The sequence below is a fragment of the Triturus cristatus genome, chromosome 5_2 (genome assembly GCF_964204655.1).
Source record: "Triturus cristatus chromosome 5_2, aTriCri1.1, whole genome shotgun sequence".
Classification (NCBI taxonomy): Eukaryota; Metazoa; Chordata; class Amphibia; order Caudata; family Salamandridae; genus Triturus; species Triturus cristatus.
In genome coordinates this window covers 653,872,719-653,893,385 of record NC_140588.1, presented here as the reverse complement: position 1 = coordinate 653,893,385, position 20,667 = coordinate 653,872,719, and positions in this window count along the sequence as shown.

Sequence of the window (20,667 nt, the reverse complement as noted above, 5' to 3'; positions counted from 1 at the left end):
AGCAGTGCGCCATTTCCACCTGCATTGTGACGCTTCTGCGTGTGAGAGTGCTGGTGGTGGTGCAGAGGCGGTTCACGGCCTTGGTATAGTTGTGAAGGCGTGCATTGGCACGTTGGCCAGCCCTCTCACTGGCGGCTTGGCTGTGCCTCAGAGTGTCACATAGGTCACGGATGGCACCTGCCATGTCCATGATGCCCTCCCCCATGTTTTTCTGATCCTTGTGGATATGGCATAGCTGCCTATTTATTGACCTGAGTGATTTACTTTGCAGGCGCTGTTCCTGCAGCATGCTGTGTTCCAGGCCCGAAAAAATGGTTTCTTCGGCTTCAGTGGCAGTGCTGCTCCTGGCCTTGACCTGCGTGTGTCCTGTGGTGGAATCCTTGGCCTTGGTGTGTCCTGAATGGGCATGTGTGACATACCCTGACTCCCCTCTCTCCTGTCACTGTCCTCCCGTGTGGCCGGTATTTCATCCTCAAATGGAGGCAGTGGGGGCACATGTGTGCGCTCCCTGCGCTGGATTGGTATGAGCTCTGTCTCGTCACTGGAGTCCTCAGGATGTGCAGGCTCCTCTCCCTCTGCACTGTCTTCACGTGCCCTGGATTGTGCTGTGGATGTAAAGGGGACTACATGAGTTTGTGTCTTTGTCTGCAATTGGCAATCAATAAAGTTCCTACAGTTTGTATCGGCTAACCTCTGACACTGTATCATTCACTTATCCCCAACCCACATGTTGTATTAGATGTCCTTTGTCTCATGGACACACTGTCAGACATAGTACTACAAGTCCCTTGATGCATTGCTGGGTGTGCTGTAAGACTTGGACTGGAATTACATTTTGTGAGGATATTTAGCACATCTGGGGAAGTATGCATGGGATGGGGATCAGTGCAGATTGATTTTGCATGCATCTTACCTTGGCTGCTGGATGCAGGGTCGGAGCTGTCAATGTCAGTCACACCACCGACGCTCTCAGGCAGGAGAGTGGACTCCACAAGCTCCTCGTGGGGTGTTGGATGTGCTGCTGTGGATGGTCCTCCCCCAGTCTGGTTTGCGTCCTTTAGTCTGGCTGCCACCCTCTCCTTCGACCTCTGGCGCATATCATACCATCGCTGGCGCAATTCTTCGATGGTGTGATTGGTCACTCCAACTGCATTAACCTTACTTTGGATGTCCAGACAGATTTTGCGTTTCCTTGCCTCTGGGACATGCAGTGCCTTCTTGCCAAAAAGGAGCTCATGGCTGCACACCATCTCCTCAATGAGGACCTCCTGCTCCTTTTCTGAAAACTTGTGTTTCCTCTTCCTCTTCTCTGCATCCTTGCCCTCCTGTTGTTTGTTGGCCTCCATTGCTGTTTGCTCTCTCCTGGGATGCCTCCTCACACTCTCCAAGCAGCCTCTGCGTGTGGCTCAGGTGAGCAGGTGCAGGAAATCACTCCAGTTTCCTGTTTGTGATGTCATCAGGCTGCACCTGTATTGCAGATTCCCGTTTTTGCGATTTCTTAATTTGCGATTTTCGCAATTAAGGAATCGCAAATGAGGTTTCTGAGAATATTTTGCGATTATTAAGAAATCGCTAAACATTTGCAATTTATATTTTACATCCCACTTTGCGAACCTCAATTTGCTAATCGCAAAATATCGCAAATTGGGATTCGCAAAACGGGAGTTTCATACATATGCCCCCGGGTGCAAGAAATGAGAGTCTCTTTAGTTGGCAATGCTTTGCACATTTGTCCAAATAGGGACCCTTCCTTCTAGTCAGGACAAGGGGGATGCACTTCTAAAATAATACATGCTCACCCCTTGATAACTTGGCACAAGCCGCCAGACTTATCTCAGAGGCAATGTGTAAAGCATTTGCACATCACACGGTAATACAGGGAAAACACTACAAAAAGACACCACACCAGTTTGAGAAAAATAACCAATATTTCTCTGTGCAAACCAAACCAAAACAATAAAAGACCAACATACAGTAATCAAAAATATGTACTTTGCAAGAATGACTTTAAAATGAATTTCCTTTATGCCAGTAGCTCCATCCGGGGCTACCGCAGTGCGGAAAACAACAGAATCTAACAGTTCCGTCCTACTGCATCGGTACGGACGAGCGTCAGTATCAACAGATTCGTAAACAATACCTTTAGTTCCGTCCGACCATGCCCTACCTTTCACATGCAATGCACCCTGCCCATGGGGCTACCTAGAACCTAACATAATGTTATGTTATATTGCATTTGTAAAGCGTGCAGTTACTCAAGAGTGTCCCGGCGCTGAGCACAACTGGGGAACCCATCCTGGCTTTCCCTGTGAGATGATCCCTACTGGGAATCTCCAAGGTGAAGACAAGCATCCCCGGCGCTAATGGGGCTGTAAGTGGAGATTAAGCAAGCTATTGCCCAGAGTTGCTGAGTGGGATCCATGATTAGAGAAGGCACCAAGAGAATTATTGTGTCCGCTGACCTTGGCCCAAGACCCTGCCGCGTCGGGAATCGAACCGTGGTCCCGGGCCGACTTCTGCTTACGGGTCTGCCGCCTCTAACCAGTGAGCCACACCAATCCACCAATCCACTCCATAATGGTGTCTTACAAGTAGAAAAAGGGAAGGTTAGGGCCTGCCAAATGGGTACACTTGCCAGGTCGACGTGGTAATTTAAAAACTACACTTACAGACACTGCAATGGCAGGCCTGAGACTTGTTTGCATTGCTACTCATGTGGGTGGCACAATCAGGCCTATAGGCCCACTAGTAGAATTTGATTTACAGGCCCTGGGCACACGCAGTGCACGTTACTAGGGACTTACCGGTAAACCAAATACGCCAATAATGGATAAAGTAATCACAATCACAATTTACACTGGTAGTACATGCACTTTAGCACTGATAAGCAGTGATAAAGTGCCCAGATTTCTAAATCCAGCAACATCTAAATGCAGCAGAAATTAAAAAACAGGAGGTTAGAAGCAAAAAGACAGGGAAAACACGTCAAATATGATAGGGGCAACCAAATTGCCTCAATAGATTTCATTAAAACACTTCAGGCCTCTGAGGATAAAATAGCCTTTTGTTTAATCTGAGGCATGTGATGACACCATGACGCTTTACATGAGTGTGCCAAACCCAAGCAATCATAGAATATGACCTCTTCTAGCACAGCAGAGCCTGTCTTCCATTTTAAATTTGACCTGCCTGCTCTTGTGCAAATGTCATTTGTTTTGACAATATAAAGGCAGGTGGTTCTTACCAAGGTATTGCTTAGGTAGGCAATTTGTCGTTGGAGTAGTCTCGGTGCACTATCCAAAAAAGAAAACATTGGTGTTCTCCAGGATATGAATAATCAGCCTTCCTACTTTTGGAGGGAGAACATACCCTCTCAGGAAGGTTGAGGACTGGAGCCATTGGGAATCCTGGCTATTAGCCAACAAAAGTCTAATACTACTAGCATTGCTTATGTCAAATATCTGAACTTCTTCCCAAGTACTGGTATGAAGACAAGCTACTGTACTGAAATCTTTAGATTTCAGTATTATTATGAAATAGTGAAATGATTGGTTGAGCAGTAATATTTGAGCAAATCTTAAAATATATGGGATTTATTGAACACCTCTGCAAACAAAATGCCACCAGTTTGTAAAAGCTCAAGGACTAATGTACTAACTGAGACACAGTAAAGGCAAATTATATTTAATATGGCTTTGCAACTGTTTCTGAGAACAACAGAGTGGCTAACGATCTGAGTGATTTCAACTACAATAATGCTGAATGAAAAATCTTCCTTGATGCAGCAATAAATCACAGATCCCATTACTCGAGTTCTACCTCTTCTACACCATTTAGACTTTTTTCTCCTCTCACAGGTTATAAACCTATTTGGGACTATACTCAAATACGGATGTATGTCGTTACAACGCACACTTTTACAACGCATGCACTTACAACGCATTTTTTACAACGCAACATCCACTACAACGCATTCCATTACATAGCATGACACTACAACGCATGTTTAAAAACTACCTTTACAATGCATCCATTACATCGCGTACTACCTTTACAACGCATACCATTACAACGCATAATATTAAATTGCATTTAAGGTAAGTATTGGATAGTATAGGGGTAAAAATTACTATTCTAACTCCAGGGGGTGCAACAGTAGGGTAAGTGTTGGATTGCGTTGTAATGGTATGCGTTGTAAAGGTAGTATGCGATGTAATGGAATGTGTTGTAAAGGTAGTTTTTAAACATGCGTTGTAGTGTCATGCTATGTAATGGAATGTGTTGTAGTGGATGTTGCGTTGTAAAAATTTCGTTGTAAGTGTAGTGCGTTGTAACAGTTGCGTTGTAAAGGTTGTTCACCCTCAAATACTGCCAGCTAGACATGGATGTTCCAAGAGTGACTTCCTACCTGCAGTTTAACATGTCTATTGTTCGATAGAAAATATTTTTTAAGTTCAGCAGTGACAGATGGATTTTTTACAATTAACTTGTGAGTACTAACGGGCAATTATTGGATAGAACTGGACAGATTACTCCTCTTAAATTTGAACCCATGGTTCCAGAGGTGGTGCCCAGAGGTAAGTGAAGTCTTTGCTGTCCCTGACACTTCATAAACAGAAGGCAAACACTATTTCAAGCCATTGGAGATACTCAGCGACAAGTAAAAATGTTCAGTCCAGTCCTTTCACTGCCCAAGGCAGTAGCAGCGATTGCAGGCTAACCCAGTAAAGCAACAACACAGCAAATGGAAAGTACTCCTCCTGGCAGTTCTTCTATTCTTCTTGGCAGGTTCGTTGATCCAAGAAAGTTCTAAAGTTCTGGGGTCTCGGCCCCAATATTTATATTCAGTTTCTCTTTGTTCTTTTGGGCAGAGAGTGTCTGCGCTTAGCCCAAACCAGTTCTGTCCTCTCTGGTCCAGCTTCCTAGCAGGAGGTGGAGACAGCATTGTCCAAGGCAGACCAGGCCTATTCAGGTGCAGGGAAATCTCCTCCTCCTACTCTAAATGCTGCCCAGGTCTATTCAGCCCAACCCTAACTCATTAATGAGAGACAGGACACACATCAACCCCCAAGTGGCTGTCTGAAGAGAATGCACATCTCCAGCCCCTGACAGACAGTCAATCCACAACCCAGCCGAGGCACCCAGGATGGCTGAGGAAGCAAATACCTACTTTCTAAAAGTGGTATTTTCAAAAACAGAACATAAAAATAATCTTTGCTCAAAGATGCATTTCTACATTCTGAGTTCAGGCATGCTAAACTCCATTTCTCTATCTTGTCTCAATGGGATGTACTACTCATAAGAGGTTATAAGTAAACTCCCATTCTATCCTATTGGATTGATAGCCTTTCAAAAGTGAAAAACAAAATACACTGTATTTCACTATTAGGACGTCACCCATAATCAGTCCATGTCCTACCTTTCACATACACTGCACCCTGCCCAGGGGGGTACCCTGGGCCTAGCTGAGGAGTGCCTTACATGTAAGAAAAAGGAAGGTTAGGGCCTGGCAAGTGGGTGCACTTGCCAAGTCGACATGGCAGTAAAAACTGCACACAGACACTGCAGTGGCAGATCTGAGAACCCTATGAAAGGCTGCTCGTGTGGGTGGCACCATCATGCCGCAGGCCCTCTAGCAGCATTTAATTTACAGGCCCTGGCACTCTCAGTGCACTTTACTAGGGACTTACCAGTAAATCAAATATGCCAATCATGAAAATACCAATCCATAATTTAATTTACAATAGGAGCACTTGCATTTTTACACTAGACAGCTGTGAGTCAGTACCTGGAGGAGAGAAATCAAAAAGACTGGGGAAACATGCCAAAAGATGCCAGGACTAACACCAGGTAAATACTTTACGATAAACATCCTGCGATTCTTTCTCTTGGGGCCTGTTAAGCATACAGAGTTCACACCCCACAACCTTATATTTTATAACAAATCAAAGAGGCCATTAGTGTTCTAATTTACGAACATATTGCAAGACTTGATTTCTAAATCACACAAGAAATTATTATTATCTATCATGTTTGAAGAAAGGTTTTGGACCCCAAATATAGCATGACAATGATAAAGAGTCAGTATCTTTAGGTCTCCTCAAGATATTGTTTTAGAGAAGTAGTACATTGTCAAATCTAATGCTAAACACAGCTGAAGGAGAATGTAAGATATTGCTAAAAGATTTTAAAGGCTTTCAGTTTGGCATTCTGTTGGACTTGGCCCTTTCTTCAGGGTCATCCACAAACATCTTGCCTCCACCCTCCTGTTTTCTGAAGTTAATCTTGTTGGGTTTTAGGACTCTTTGCTCTTTATCACAGGACTTGTGCTCTCTCCTTTAAACATGGTGAAATTGGCTTACACCCAATTGGCACATTTAATTTACTTGTAGGTCCCTAGTAAAGTGGCAATACATGCATGCAGGGTCTGTAAATTAAATGCTATTAGTGGGCCTTCAGCACTCATTGTGCCACCCAATTAAATAGCCTTTTAAACATGTCTCAGGCCTGCCATTGCAATTTTTAGCTGCCATTTTGACCTGATAAAAAATATCCTTTTGTCAGTCCTATGCTCTGGCCTAAACCTTCCTTATTAATTTATATAAGCCACAGCTAAGGTAGGCCCTAAACAGCCAACAGGGCAGGGCGCAGTCGATTTAAAAAGTTGGCTATGTGCTTTTAACTTTTACATGTGATGGTAATGAAAAGATCTCAAATTTGTGTTTCACTACTGCAAGGCCAGCTTCTCCCATAGGATAACATTGGGTTACCTTATTATATTTAATAAGTTATAACTTTCAATTGGGAGCAGGTACGAATTTTGGGCCCGATTCACAGAACAAACTTAAGACAAAATCCTAAACTTAGTACCATTTTGGTATTCACAGAATGCACTTACTACTTCTGGTATTCACAGAATGAACTTACTACTTTTGCGATTCACAGAATAAACTTACTACTTTTGCTATTCACAGAATGGATTTACGACTCCTAACTTTACGTCCGCACTCGGGCCGAAAATTCTGGCCCGGAGGCGGAGCTTCCGGCCCGGAGGCGGGGCTTCCGGCCCGGAGGCGGGGCTTCCGGCCCAGAGGCGGAGCTTCCGGCCCGGAGGTGGGGATTCCGGCCAGTGGCGATCCGCCACTGGCCGGAATCCCCACCTCCGGGCCGGAAGCTCCGCCTCCGGGCCGGAAGCCCCGTCTCCGGGCCGGAAGCTCCGCCTCCGGGCCAGAATTTCCGGCCCGAGTGCGGACGTAAAGTTAGGAGTCGTAAATCCATTCTGTGAATAGCAAAAGTAGTAAGTTTATTCTGTGAATCGCAAAAGTAGTAAGTTCATTCTGTGAATACCAGAAGTAGTAAGTGCATTCTGTGAATACCAAAATGGTACTAAGTTTAGGATTTTGTCTTAAGTTTGTTCTGTGAACCGGGCCCATAGAGTTTGGTGTTTAAAGAATTGTAATTTAAAACTCTTTTTAATAGTAAAATCGAATTTTAAATCACAGTTCTAAAAATGCCTTTTTTAGAAAGTTGGTATTTTCTTGTTCTAACTATTTGGTGCCTGCAGCTGGTCCTGAGTCACACGACTAGATGTAGCTTGGAGTTGGTCTTCATGTATTGCTCCCAGACAGTGAGACAAAGGAGAATTGGTGTTGGCAGGATGGGCCATCTCTGTCTTAATGAGAGGGCGGAGTTGTCACCAACCACAGGTGCACATCACAACACCTCTGCCTGAGCACTCCCACAAAGGGTTTGACTTTTGTGATCCCAGATGTGCTAGGGCCAGGGCAGGGAATGCCAAACGCCTCTGGGGGTGGAAAGCTCCAGAACATTCTCCTACTGCAAAGTGGGCACCAGGTATAAAAATGGACCCTCGGACCCAAAGCCTCAGTACACCTCTGGACGGCTGGAAGACTCAGAAGCACTGCTGTGCTGCTCTGCAAGTAGGACTGCTACTCTGCTGCCCTGCTACCTGAGTGTAAGGACTAGCCCTGCAGCTATATCCCGGGACCACCAGAGTGACTTCAAGGGCTAGTTGGCTGGCCTCTTGATCAAAGACTCAGGGACAGAAAGGCTCCAACCACCCTGAACCCAGCTCCTGGACTCTCTCTGCTGTGAGTCTTGACCCCCCACTTGTTGCCCCCTCAGTCCTGGAACCTTGGAAGTGGGCCTGAAGGTGCTCAGCCAGTCCAGGCGTAGTCCTGTGAGCAGGAGAGATGCAGTGCAGTGCATCTCTTTGCAGCCACTGCTGCCAACGCATCTTTGGCGCAGGCCTTTGCATCACAATCCTCTCATAGACAGCATCCTCAATGACAACGCACGACCTTGCATTGTAGCCTGCTTCTCCCTTGGAACCTCTGCTGCATGACATATCCTTGACACAGGTCTTCGCATCAAAAGCCTCACATCTACAGCATCCTTGACAGCGACGCAGGACACAGCAATGAAGCTCCACAGCTTCTTCAAAATGACTGGTGTGGGATGCATTTTTGATGCAGGGTTTCACATCACAAGTCCCTCCTTGACAATAATGCAGGACTCTGCATCGCAGCCTCAAGGCTTCCTCAAAATCACCTCGGCGTGCTGCATCCTGAATGTGGGGTCTCGCAATGTTCAGCAATGCTCAGCAAACCAGGATTTAAGGTACTTTGCTCAGTGGGCCTAACTTGATCCCTGCATTGAACCCTCACTCCATAATTGTCGACCTAAACTTGTGGTTTTGTCCCAGTCATGCATGACCAAATAATCACAGTTGGCGCTATGTGCTTCCAGGCACTATTTTCACTTGAATCTTTGAAATTGCATATCTCTAGTTCTACTGATTAGATGTTTGTACTTTTGATCTCAAATATTTTATTAGTTTTGCTCTATGTTCCTAAATTTGTGTGCGATTTTGCTCGTGTTGTGTTTTCACTTTATTACTGCTTGAAGTTCAGCATACCTACTTTGCACTTTTCCTCTAAGTTAATCCTTAACTGTTTATGCCAAGCTACCAGAGGGCTAAGCACAGGCTAATTTGGGATTTATTTGTGACTTCACCTTGACAGAAATTGTGATTGCTCCTTGAGTAGGGTTTCACCCCCCTCAACCAGTAACCCAATTTCCAACACATTCACACACATGAAATTGCTTTTATTTAGGCTGATCAACATGTCAATGTGAATATTAAAACACTGCATTGGAAAGCATAATTGTGTTGCATGGTATTTTCAACATGAAATTACAATTAAAAGTAATTTTCTCCTGCCTAAAAGAGAAATATCAATTGCAACCTTAAAGAGAGATATAGGTAAATTTAATTGAAACCAATGAGCTACCAAGCATTGGTAATGCATCGGTTTTGTCTATGTAATTAATAAAGAGCTGTTTTCATCAATCATGGTTCAGGAGAAGGAAAGAGCTCCCTGACAGGTAACACGCCAGTGGAGAGGATGTGGAGCAGTGGCCAGAGCTGCTGGCACGACAGCTGGGGATCCCGGTTTGGGTATCGGCGGCGCCGTGCAACATCCTATGATTTTATGCAAATCACTTATCTCTCTGGGTGGTAAATTGTTGTATAAATATGCTAAAAGGCAAATTTTATGAAAATTTAGTTCCACCAAAGCGTATGGTAACAGTATTTCAATGGCAGGAAACTGATAAGTGAAGCAGACGAGGAGCAAGCATTGGCAAATGCAGGAAAATATGCTACAGCCAATAGAAATCGAGGAAAGGTAAGTGGCACGCACATGAACCAATGAGAAACCAGGAAAGAGAGGAGGCGGTATGTAAAGTCGCTTTTAAGTTTGTATTAAAAACAATAGAAACCTAAAAAGGGATATTCTGGGAACAAGAAAGTACAATTTGCTAAGGGCTTAAACCGCTTTTATTAACAACACATCAAAAGCTTTAAAACATTTCTTCTTTGAACAGCTGCAGAAAAAATTGAATGACAAGCTCTGTTGAGCTGGAAAACAGGATTTGTGATGTCACAGCAGCACAATCAAAAATTATAATTAAATTGTTATCCAGTTTACAATAATACATAGAATATATTGGACTCTTTAGAAACATTTCTAGCTCAATTTGACTCAGGGGGCGTAACACAGGCCTGAGCATCCCCCACGGTTCAGGGGGCCCCAGCTGCAGGGTGCCCCCTCAGCACATTACTCAGGTCTGACCGCTCCGGATAAAATCTGGAGCGGGGGTCCCTCCATGTACATTGCAGGGGGGCACCTTAAACTTTCGTTACGCCACTGATTTGACTAACTCATAAACAAAGGCAGTAATGAGGGTGATCACAGATTCCTGCAATCATTCGGTCTTTGAACTGAACTAACTTAAAAAGTTTTTGGGACTGACAAACATAGAGATCAGTAAGTGATCAGTCTTTTGTACAAATTAGAGTAGACATCCATTACAGTTAACGGACCAAGAATCACAGGGAAAAGGAGTGTATTGGAAGATGAACACATGTGTAGAAATCATGTTGCGACACAGTTAACTGAAAACAATCCCAAGAATGGATAATCATTAACCCGTTATAATCATTTTAAAGCGTGTCTTTCAGAATTTCACGAAACCCGTGTATTTGAGACTATTGTATCCAAATATCTAATTGGTAGGATAACCATACATTTATAGTAGCAGTTTTTCATGATTTCTGTATTTCTACATTTTCACGCTGTTGCATCTACACAGAAGCAACTGAGGAATGAGGATCCATATTCACCTGCATTATGTTTCTAAATGTTGCTCTATATGAGCAGAAGAGCAAAAGAAACTCTAAAGTATAGATGTAGAACAGAGAGAGGTTTTTAGATCTTTTTGGAATGACAGGTGGTTATCAGTGGCTCTTATCTGATGTCGCGAAATGTTCCAGTTCTTTGGGATGAGAAGGGTTGAAGCGCATTCACTTCTTTGCGATGGTACATATTTAAACACTAATAACAAATGGTTGTAACTAGAATGAAGAAGTCGAAATGCTGCAAATTTCTGGAAAAGTGGCTGATGGAAAAGAGGTTGCTTTAAATGAATGGGTTAGTGAAAAATATTAAAGCTGGGGAAGATGTATAGAATTGCAGATGACAGGGTATGGTTTTCGCTGAGTGATCCTGAGTAACATCAATTTGGCAGCGAGAACGAAGATGGAGTTGTCCATGACCTCACTTAGAACACCTGATTTGGAAAAAAAACATTGCCATAATTCGCGTTTTCCTATTTATAATTTGTGTTGTGTATGACGGACTCATATCTACCCCTGTTTTAAACATGTAGACAGGGGCAGAGAAGATATGAGGGAGTCATATATAACGTGAAAAATATGTGAAAAGAAAAACTGGCCTCCTGCCACCCATGGCAAACACCACTGATGCATACCTTCCCTGTCCCACAAAAAAATAAATACCTGGCCTACCCTTCACCTACACCCACCACCCTTTATGCCATCCAGTTCCAGCACAAAGCTCTACTGTCCAATCTGACTTTGAGAGCAGGCCTCACACTGACAGCTGCTCCGGCATAGCCCCTTGGGTTGATTTCTCCACTCAGCTTGGGTCTTCCCTGCCAGCGTGGGCTCTCTACAGTCCCACTCTGGCAGGGAAGAGGGCAGTTGGCATAGGCAAAGAGCCACCCTTGTCATCCTGTGTCCCTCGCATCTATGGAGACCTGGGGAAGGCAGAAGACAGCAGATTAGACTTCCAGATACACTTCACCCACCTCCTCTGACCTTAGGAGACCCGGGTGAGGTGGCAGAATAAAGGGGAAGTGAACACTGCCTCCAGGGACATCATAAAACGTGTTACCCATTTTAAAACCGATATAAAGGCTTCCTATGGAAACCATACACAACAAATATTTTTTTAAGAAATTTGTCAACAGAGTATTACCATATGAAGGGTGATGCGGTCGCAATTTGCTAGTGCAAGAGCAAGCCTAGCATCATTGTTTTAAAAAGTAATAACAGATATCATTGTAAACCAAGATGAACATAATTACGGTAATCAAGTTGTCATAATGTAATGTACCTAATTACAGTTTACTTGCTATCAAATGCACACTTTTATAAAGAGCATTCAATACGAATATTAACCTATAAACTGTCTTTCCTCAAGATATTCTCATGTGCTTAGTTTGGGTTCAAAATATGTCATAAAATGAGACATGTTCTGTTTCGATTATTACTTAGGATTGTAAATTGTATAGTTCTAAGATGACCTCATATTACAACTGGTACAGTTAGTTAGAAACACAGCATCCAAGGCCCAGCACTGGAATTCCTGCTGTGCCAACATTTCTGTGGTCAAGTTTTGTGTAGAAAGAGCAGGTGCCAAGAGGCTTGTATCACTCTAACTCGTGAGGTGGAGAAGGGCTCACCTTTAATCTTGGTCACATAAGATGTATGGAGGCGCAATGATCAATATTGTTCTGGTCAGGAATTTGCTGTCACCCAAATCCTCTTATGTCTTGATTGGCACCATGACATATACATGGACGTGTCCAAATGCCTTTTTGAGCTGTGAGTTTAGTATGAAAATAGTTTCCTTCTTTTTATGTGAGTCTCAGTTTTTCGAGTAGTGGCATTAGCATTTCTCTGACGTCAGATGCCGAATTATACGATTTAATCAGGCCTAAAGTACCGGTTGATAAAATAAAGATGCAAATAGATTTCCCTAGTAATTCATGCAGGCTCAAAATTCAGTTCGTATTGAGCTTCTCAAACATTTCAACTATTCTCAAATCCATTGTTCCAAAAGTACTTTACAGGCACACAAAATTGGATGGTAAATGAAGAAGCGTGCACGCAGTTTGCCATGGTCCTTATTGCATTCAAAGCTGATTCCATAAAACAAATCTTCCGTTCTTATTCATTTGTATTGTGTAGGTAAAACATTCCTCTTCCGACGCCAAAAGAGGCTTGAAACGCCTTGCTCTGTTACCATCACCAGTTAAATCAAGCAGACTGATGAATCTATGCAAAAGGGGGGCCAGGCATAGGGGGCGTGAGTTGATATTACAGGATGGATGTATGATGTTACAACGCATGCTTTTACAACGCATGCTGTTACAACGAAATTTTTACAACGCAAATGCAGTGACAACGCAAGTCTTTACAACGCAAGTCTTTACATCGACTTGCACTAGATGGCGTGCTAACATTAAAAAAGTGTAATTTACTATTCTAACTCCAGTCCACGTAACAGTAGGGAAGGTGTTTGGATAGTAAACTACACTATTATTAATGTTAGCACGCCATCTAGTGCAAGTCGATGTAAAGACTTGCATTGTAATGGCATGCGTTGTCAATGCATTTGCGTTGTAACAGTTTCGTTGTAATGGTAGTGTGTTGTAAAAGTTTCATTGTAAAGGTTGTTCACCTTACAGGATAGGCCAAAAAACATGATTGTTTTGTCGTGTGCTCGAGTGTGTAATGCCGTAGTCCATATGCAAGGATCTGAATTTCTTCTAGATGCTCACAGGTAAAAAGGACTGGCATGTTTATATATAGAGCCTCATATAGGTGTTCAGCCTGATTACAGAACTAATGCCACGTGAAACAAAATGATATGTCAAACCAAGGATGAGAGTTCCAATTATCCTAAGTAGCATTGTTTCCAAATCTGTGCTTGTGGTTCCTATGCTGGTAGCTGTGCTAGGAGAGCCCCTCTCCTCTCGTGTGCATTGAGGCCATCCATAACAGAAGGCAGCGACAGAGATTAAGGAAATACGCGTCACAGAGCGGCACCCACGCGCTCAAGGTCGTCCTGCTTTGCAAGGTTGAATCGGGGTATGTGATCATTAAGACAACCACAGGTTTTTCTGTGGCGCTAGTGTGAGAAATGTCAGGTGGAACGGGAAGTCTCAACAAAGACAGGACTTGAAAGTGCAAACTCCACTAAAATAGGTTTTCTTTACTCTGGTAATGGCTTTATACTATCCATCAGATTTAAAGTTAAAAGGCAGAGCCAAACTGGAACAAACCTCCTCTATCTCACCCTTGGGCGCCTTTGTATTAGCACTATCCAGTCATGAAAGGGGGACTATAATTAAGATAGCATAAAGCACACCTACTTTCAGATGGGCATGTTCAACTCACCCTTCGTTTGATCTGTACCAATTTCCTACCCTTTAAATCAAATATCCAACTAATGATTACCTTCCTGCCTCATGCGCGTGAGCTTCATGATAACAGTCTCAGCGGGTCATCAGAAAGGTTGGCATTTCTCAATGTAGTAAAGTAGAGGAGTCAGTCATTATATTCTCCCACCCCCGTGCAGGCTAATTATATTAAAGGTAGCAGCTCAATGCAACTCTACAGCCTGTGAAAGATTCATTTCTTCAGCCCTCGGTGAATTAATTATTAGTGCAAAATCTTGCTGCAGCACAAGCCAATCTATACATTGCCTACTGTAAAAATGTGCAATGGCAGAGGGTACACTGTAGGCATGGCTTGGGAATCCTTGTCATATTAAATACAGTATTGTTAAAATGGCAGCTAACATTCAGAAAAGGCTGACTTTTTAATCCAAGACTAAGCAACAATTTGGCAGCCCAATCAATGTTTTCGAACAGCAACCGGAAAAAAATATGAATGTTTTTATTCAAATCTGCAACATGTGCGTTGTTGAACATAATTTAGAAATAGAAAAATAATTCCATGTGTTCATTTATCAAACTTACATTTTCTAAATATTTTTTAGGGTACACATTTTATTAGCACAACAAAAACACAAAACTATTTGCGGGCATAGAAACTAAAATTACAGCCTTCTATATCGGAAGATATGAATATGAAGTTTGTCTTACACTGCATCAATGTAGAGAGAAAATACATAAATGCTGCAAGATATGACTTTTTGGTGACCGAGTGAAAGATTTGACATCTAATTTCAGGGGCCCGAGTATGGGTTGCGCAATCATGCACGTTGCATATGCTAGCATCTCAAACTTATGAAAGGGGTCTTCAGCAAGAAAAAAAATGCAAAACAGTACCATGGTGTTAGACCTGGCATCATTGGCATGAGTCTCTCCTCCATTTTTTTCTGTTGGCCTCCGCTGTTTACAATGTTTTTGCTGGAATATTGCTTTGGGGACTGTGCCACTGCTGATCAGTGCCACAGTGCAAGTGCTCCCTATGTTAAATTGATACATTGATTGGTGTTACCATGATTGGCTTGGTTGACTTACTGTTCAGACCCTAGTCTAGTGTACTGCGTGTGCCAAGGGCGTGTAAGTTAACTGCTGCTGGTGGGCTTGCAGCACTGGTTGTGCCACCCACAGAAGCAGCGTGTAAAATGTGTCTCAGGCCTGCCATCGCAGAGCCTGTGTGCAGTCCCTGACTGCCATGTAGTCTTGGCAAGGAAACCTACTTGCCAGTCTCTAAAACCTTCACTTTGCCACATGTCAGACACCTCTATGGTAGGCCCTAGGGCTGGGTGCATTGCGGGTAAAAGGGAGGTCATGCCCTGATGTGTGTGGCATGACCGAATAGTGAATTACAGCCATTTTCGTTTTTCACTATTGAAGGGCTACCTGCCTCCAATAGGCCAGACTGGGTAGATTGATTATTAACTCCATTATAATCTAACTGACTCAGGGAGCATGGTAGCAGGTCGAGTTTAGTATCCCTGAACTCAGAATTTAATAACACACCCTTTAGGATGGGTGGTTTTTAAATTCTGTGTTTGAAAATAGCCCTTTTAGAAAGTGGCTATTTTCTTGTCCAACTATCCACCGGTCTCTGTTGGTTTGGTGTGTGTGTGTCAGGGGCTGGGTGGCTCCAGAGGTCTGAATGAGTCAGTGTGGGGTGAATGTGGCATCTACACTTAGAGTGGGGGAAGAGTAGTCCCTGATAGCCTGCCCTGCCTGACACAATGCTGGCTCCACCTCCTGCCGGGCGACTGATAGCCCTGCTTCTGCCAGTGACAATACTGGCTCCGCCTCCTGCTGGGTGGCTGAGGACCCTGCCCTGCTCAGTGAATAGGCCAGGTGCCTCTGCCTGGCAACACCCACAACAAACCCAGGATGGGGCAAATTTCCCTGCTTGGACAAAGGAAACAAAGCAGAAAAGGGGTATAAGAGAAGGACCCCTGAACCAAGAACTCAGATCACTTCTGAAAAGTAAACCTCTACCAAGGACAAGAAGCCTGCTGATCTAAGGACTTGCCTCCCCCTTCTGCCAGTGTGCTGTTTGCTGGGGGGAACCTGAAGCTGCTTCTTTATTTTTGCCAAGGAACAAGGAGAGAGGAACTTGATGTGTACTCTCAAAAGCTTGCTAGAAAATCTCCAAGGGCTGGAAGAGTGCCAGCCTCCTGTTGAAGTCACAGGGCCAAAGGACTTCACCCTCTACTGAATTGCTGGTTGCTGGAAAGTGTTATTTCCAGTGCACAGGGGAAATCTGCAGTCTCGACGTCGCCGACGCCACTGAATCCAGCTCGACATCGTGAGTAACAGCTCCAGTGTTCCGAGTCTTCGACGCCGGCCGCCGGGCCCGATCGACGCCAGTAGCGACGCCAGGACTAGTGAGTATCGGATCCAGCTCCAAGTGACCCCGTCTTGACGCCGGTATCGACGCCGCTGAGGAGTGAGTATCGGCTCCAGCTCTAAGCGACCCCGTCTCGACGCCGCTGCTGATCGCATCGACTCGACGCCCTTCTCGACGCCGTGAGCGCTGCTCCGGCCCGACACCTCTCGCCGCCACTGCGGATCGACCTGAATCCGAGGCACGATCGACGCCGACCTCGACGCCGACATCTCGACACCGTGGATCATCATTTTCTTCATTTCCAAAGGTACTGTGTTTGTGGGTTCTGTTGCAACTCCAGGCTCGACGCAGCGCTCCTCGCGGTCGACGCCGAACTTTGGGAATATCGTAAACTCGACGTCGTGTGACTCCGGTGGGGGTCACATTGTTGCCAAGAACTGTGTTTCAGAAGAATACTTACTTTTGTTGCTAAATAACTATTTCCTAATAAGAAACTTTACCTGAACTATTATTTTTCCTTCCAAAGAGTATTTATTAAGATTGTGGTATATTTTTGTCGTTATTTGGTCTTGTGCTAAGCCTTATATAAAAATACTATTTTTATAATAATTCCTGTGTTGTGTCCATTTGTAGTGTATTCACTTTATTACTGTATGTGGTCATAAATGCTTAACACACTGCCTCTGAGATAAGCCTGTCTGCTCTGCCAAGCTACCAAGGGGGTAGCAGGGGTTATCTGAGTGTGTAATCCCCTTGCCCTGACTAGAGTTGGTGGGTCCCTATTTGTCAGAAGTTTATACCTCTGCCAACTAGAGACCGCCGGTTCTAACGTTGGTGGTCAGCGGTGAGGATTGAACTTTGCATTTATGACTCATGTGCAGTGATTAGTGTACGCTACATAGTGAAAGCAGACCATAGCGCAGCCACAATCTGTTTTTGGTAGGATATTCTATTTTTGTTCTCCGCTTTCCTGGAGCTTATTTTTTAAACACTGCCAGTTTTGACCATGGAGGATGCCGGAGCTGCTACCCCTTCTCTTATTTTTGTGGAGGAATTTGATAAGAAATTGATAAATAAGTACAAGTTAAAGGAGCTACAGCAATATTGTAAGCAGTTTAAAGTTCCTACCGCAGGTCTCAGATTGAGAGACGACTTCCTCAAAGCACTGAAGGCCTGGTTAGAGGCCAGAAATCCCTCTGATCCGGGGGTGGTACCGGAAGAGGAAGAGGAAGTGGAAGAGCCCATGAATGGGCACGTGGCATCTCCCGGCAGCAGTGTTTCCTCTAAGAGCCTTTCTCCTGAAGAGTTGGAAGACAGGGAGAAGGAGAGGGAGTACAAGTTAGAGATGGCAAAACTTAAATTAGGAGGGCAGTTGGATTTAGAGAATGCAAGAAGCAAAAGGGAAGCTGAAATGGAGAGCAAAAGATTAGATTTTGAAAGAGAGAAATTAGCGTTTGAACGTGAGAAGATGGTGAGGGAGATGGAGCTTAAAACTAAGAGTTCAGAGTTGAATCCCTCTGGTGGCAGCACTCCATCTGTGCCTGCAGAAAGTAGGTTTTATTTTCCCAAAGATGTGATAAAGGATTACAGTAGAAATGAGGATATTGGTCAATGGTTTAAAGAATATGAGTTAGCATTGTTGGCCCACCGGGTCCCTGAGAAAGATTGGGGCGCGGGGTTGTGGTGTCGCTTTGCCAATGAGGGGAGAGATACCTTGTTGGGCATGCCTGCTGAGGATAGGATGTCTTATACTCATATGAAAGATGCTTTAATGTTGAGGTATGGCTTAACTCCAGAAAAGTACCGACAAGCCTTTAGAGAATGTAAGAAGTTGCCTGGTACTACGTGGGTTGAATATGTGTCCTTCTTTTGCAGAGCCATGGATGGTTGGGTAAAGGGTAGCAAGGTGGATAGTTATGATGCTCTTTATGATTTGTTTGCATGGGAGCACTTGTCTAATAACTGTTTTCCAGTGCTACGCCAGCACCTTATTGATAGCAAGATATCTAACCCTAGAAAACTTGCTGAGGAGGCGGACCGCTGGGTCAGTACCAGGGTCCACAAGGGTCCAGTGGGAGACTCAGCAAAAGGTGGGCAGGGTCCCCAGCAGAAGAGTGGGGGGGACAGGGGTAAACAGAGGGAGTTTCAGAAAGGGCCACAAAGTAATCCCCAAGGGAACCAAGGGAAGGGTTCCCAGCCTCCCCTGTAAAGAAGCCAGAGGTCCCGACAGGTAAACCTGTTCCCAGGGGCCCAATGACCTGCTACGTTTGTAAGCAGGTGGGACACCATTATTATGATCCCCAGTGTCCCATGAAGGATTCGAATGCACCACCGCGTGCACCCCCCCGTCAGGTAGCGAATGTAGCCCTTGGAGGGAGCGAGATGGGTGCCCCCGGTGGGTGGGGTCCCGCAGAAATGTCCCTGGTCTCTTTAGGAGACGTGGAAATGGTCCCTCCAACCCCTCTGCCTAGTAACACTAAGAAATATAGGCAGTGGGTGACCATTAATGGCCATAGGGTGGAAGCTCTCAGAGACACCGGAGCAAGTGTGACAGCTGTCAAGTGTCACTTGGTGTCCAGAGAGCAGGTGGTCCCTCATGCATTCTACCCCGTTGTAGCTGCTGACAACTCACAGAGTAAGTGTGAGGTAGCTCAAGTTCCTTTTGAGTGGGGGGGGTCTCAGGTACTCTTCAGGTTGCTGTGAGGCCCGCCATGCCTGTTGATTGTCTCCTGGGCAATGATTTAGAGGACTCCCCTTGGGCTAAGGTGGAGCGAAAAGCGCATCTAGAAATGTTGGGTCTGCCGGAGTGGGTGTGTGTGACCACCCGATCCATGTCAGCTAGTAAGGGTGTTGACGGGGTCCCGGAGCCTGAAAGTATGGCCCAGGACCCAACCATGAAGAGAAGAGGCAGGGGGCATGGGAAACAGTCCCCCATCGTTCCCACGGTCCAGGAGGGAGCAGACCCTGAGGGGAATGCCCTGGAACCTACAGGGGAACAAGTGGCTGAACTGGGAGACCTGCCCGAGCTGACCCATTGGCAGCAGGATGGTGGTCCCTCCAGGGAGGAATTTTGTGCTGAACAGAAAGTGTGCCCTTCTCTTGTGGGTATGAGGCAGCAGGCCTCAGCCCAAACGACAAGTGATCAGTCAGGATCACATTGGATTTACTGGGAGAACGACCTCCTGTATAGCGAGCCTAAGGCTGCTGAACCTGGGTCAGCCCGTGTGCTGGTGGTACCCCAGCGCTTCAGAGCCTTCCTACTGGGGTTGGCTCATGACATCTGGGGCAGGACAAGACCTATGACAGGCTTGTCACCCATTTTTATTGGCCCCAGATGAGAAAGGATTCAGACATCCATTGTAGGACCTGCCAAACTTGCCAGGCAAGTGGGAAAAGTGGGCGGAAGCAGAAGGCTCCCCTCCAACCTTTTCCCGTAGTCAGTACCCCCTTTGAGCGAGTGGGGATTGACATTGTGGGGCCACTGGACCCCAAGACAGCCATGGGCAACAGGTTTATCCTGGTCTTGGTGGGCCATGCCATCCGGTACCCGGAAGCAATCCCTCTCCGCACAGTGACGTCCCCCGTGGTGGGACGGGCACTGATGGGTGTTTTCTCCAACATGGGGTTCCCCAGAGAGGTGGTGTCAGACCGGGGCACCAACTTCATTTCTAATTATATGAAGTCTCTGTGGAAGGAGTGTGGGGTAACCTACAAGTTTACCACTCCTTACCACCCTCAAGGCAATGGGCTGGTTGAGAGATTCAACCGGACCCTAAAAGGCACGATTATGGGTCTTGAAGAACCAATGAGGCGTAAATGGGACGTCCTCTTACCATGCCTGCTGTTTGCTTACCGTGAGGTGCCACAAAAGTCTCTTGGGGTCAGTCCCTTTGAGATTTTGTATGGACACCCGGTAAGAGGGCCTTTGAGTCTGGTCAAAGAAGGCTGGGAGCAATCTCCCAGGAAACCTCCCCAGGATGTATACAGTTACATGCTGGCCTTTAGGAACCAGACTCGGCGCTTCAGAGATCTTGCTCAGGCAAATCTGGAGGCCAGCCAGGAAGAGATGAAGCGGTGGTACGACCAGAATGCCACTCTGGTTGAGCTTCAACCTGGTCAGAAAGTTTGGGTCATGGCCCCTGTAGAACCTTGTGCGCTCAAGGACAGGTGGACTGGACCATTTGAGGTTGTGGAGAAAAAGAGCGATG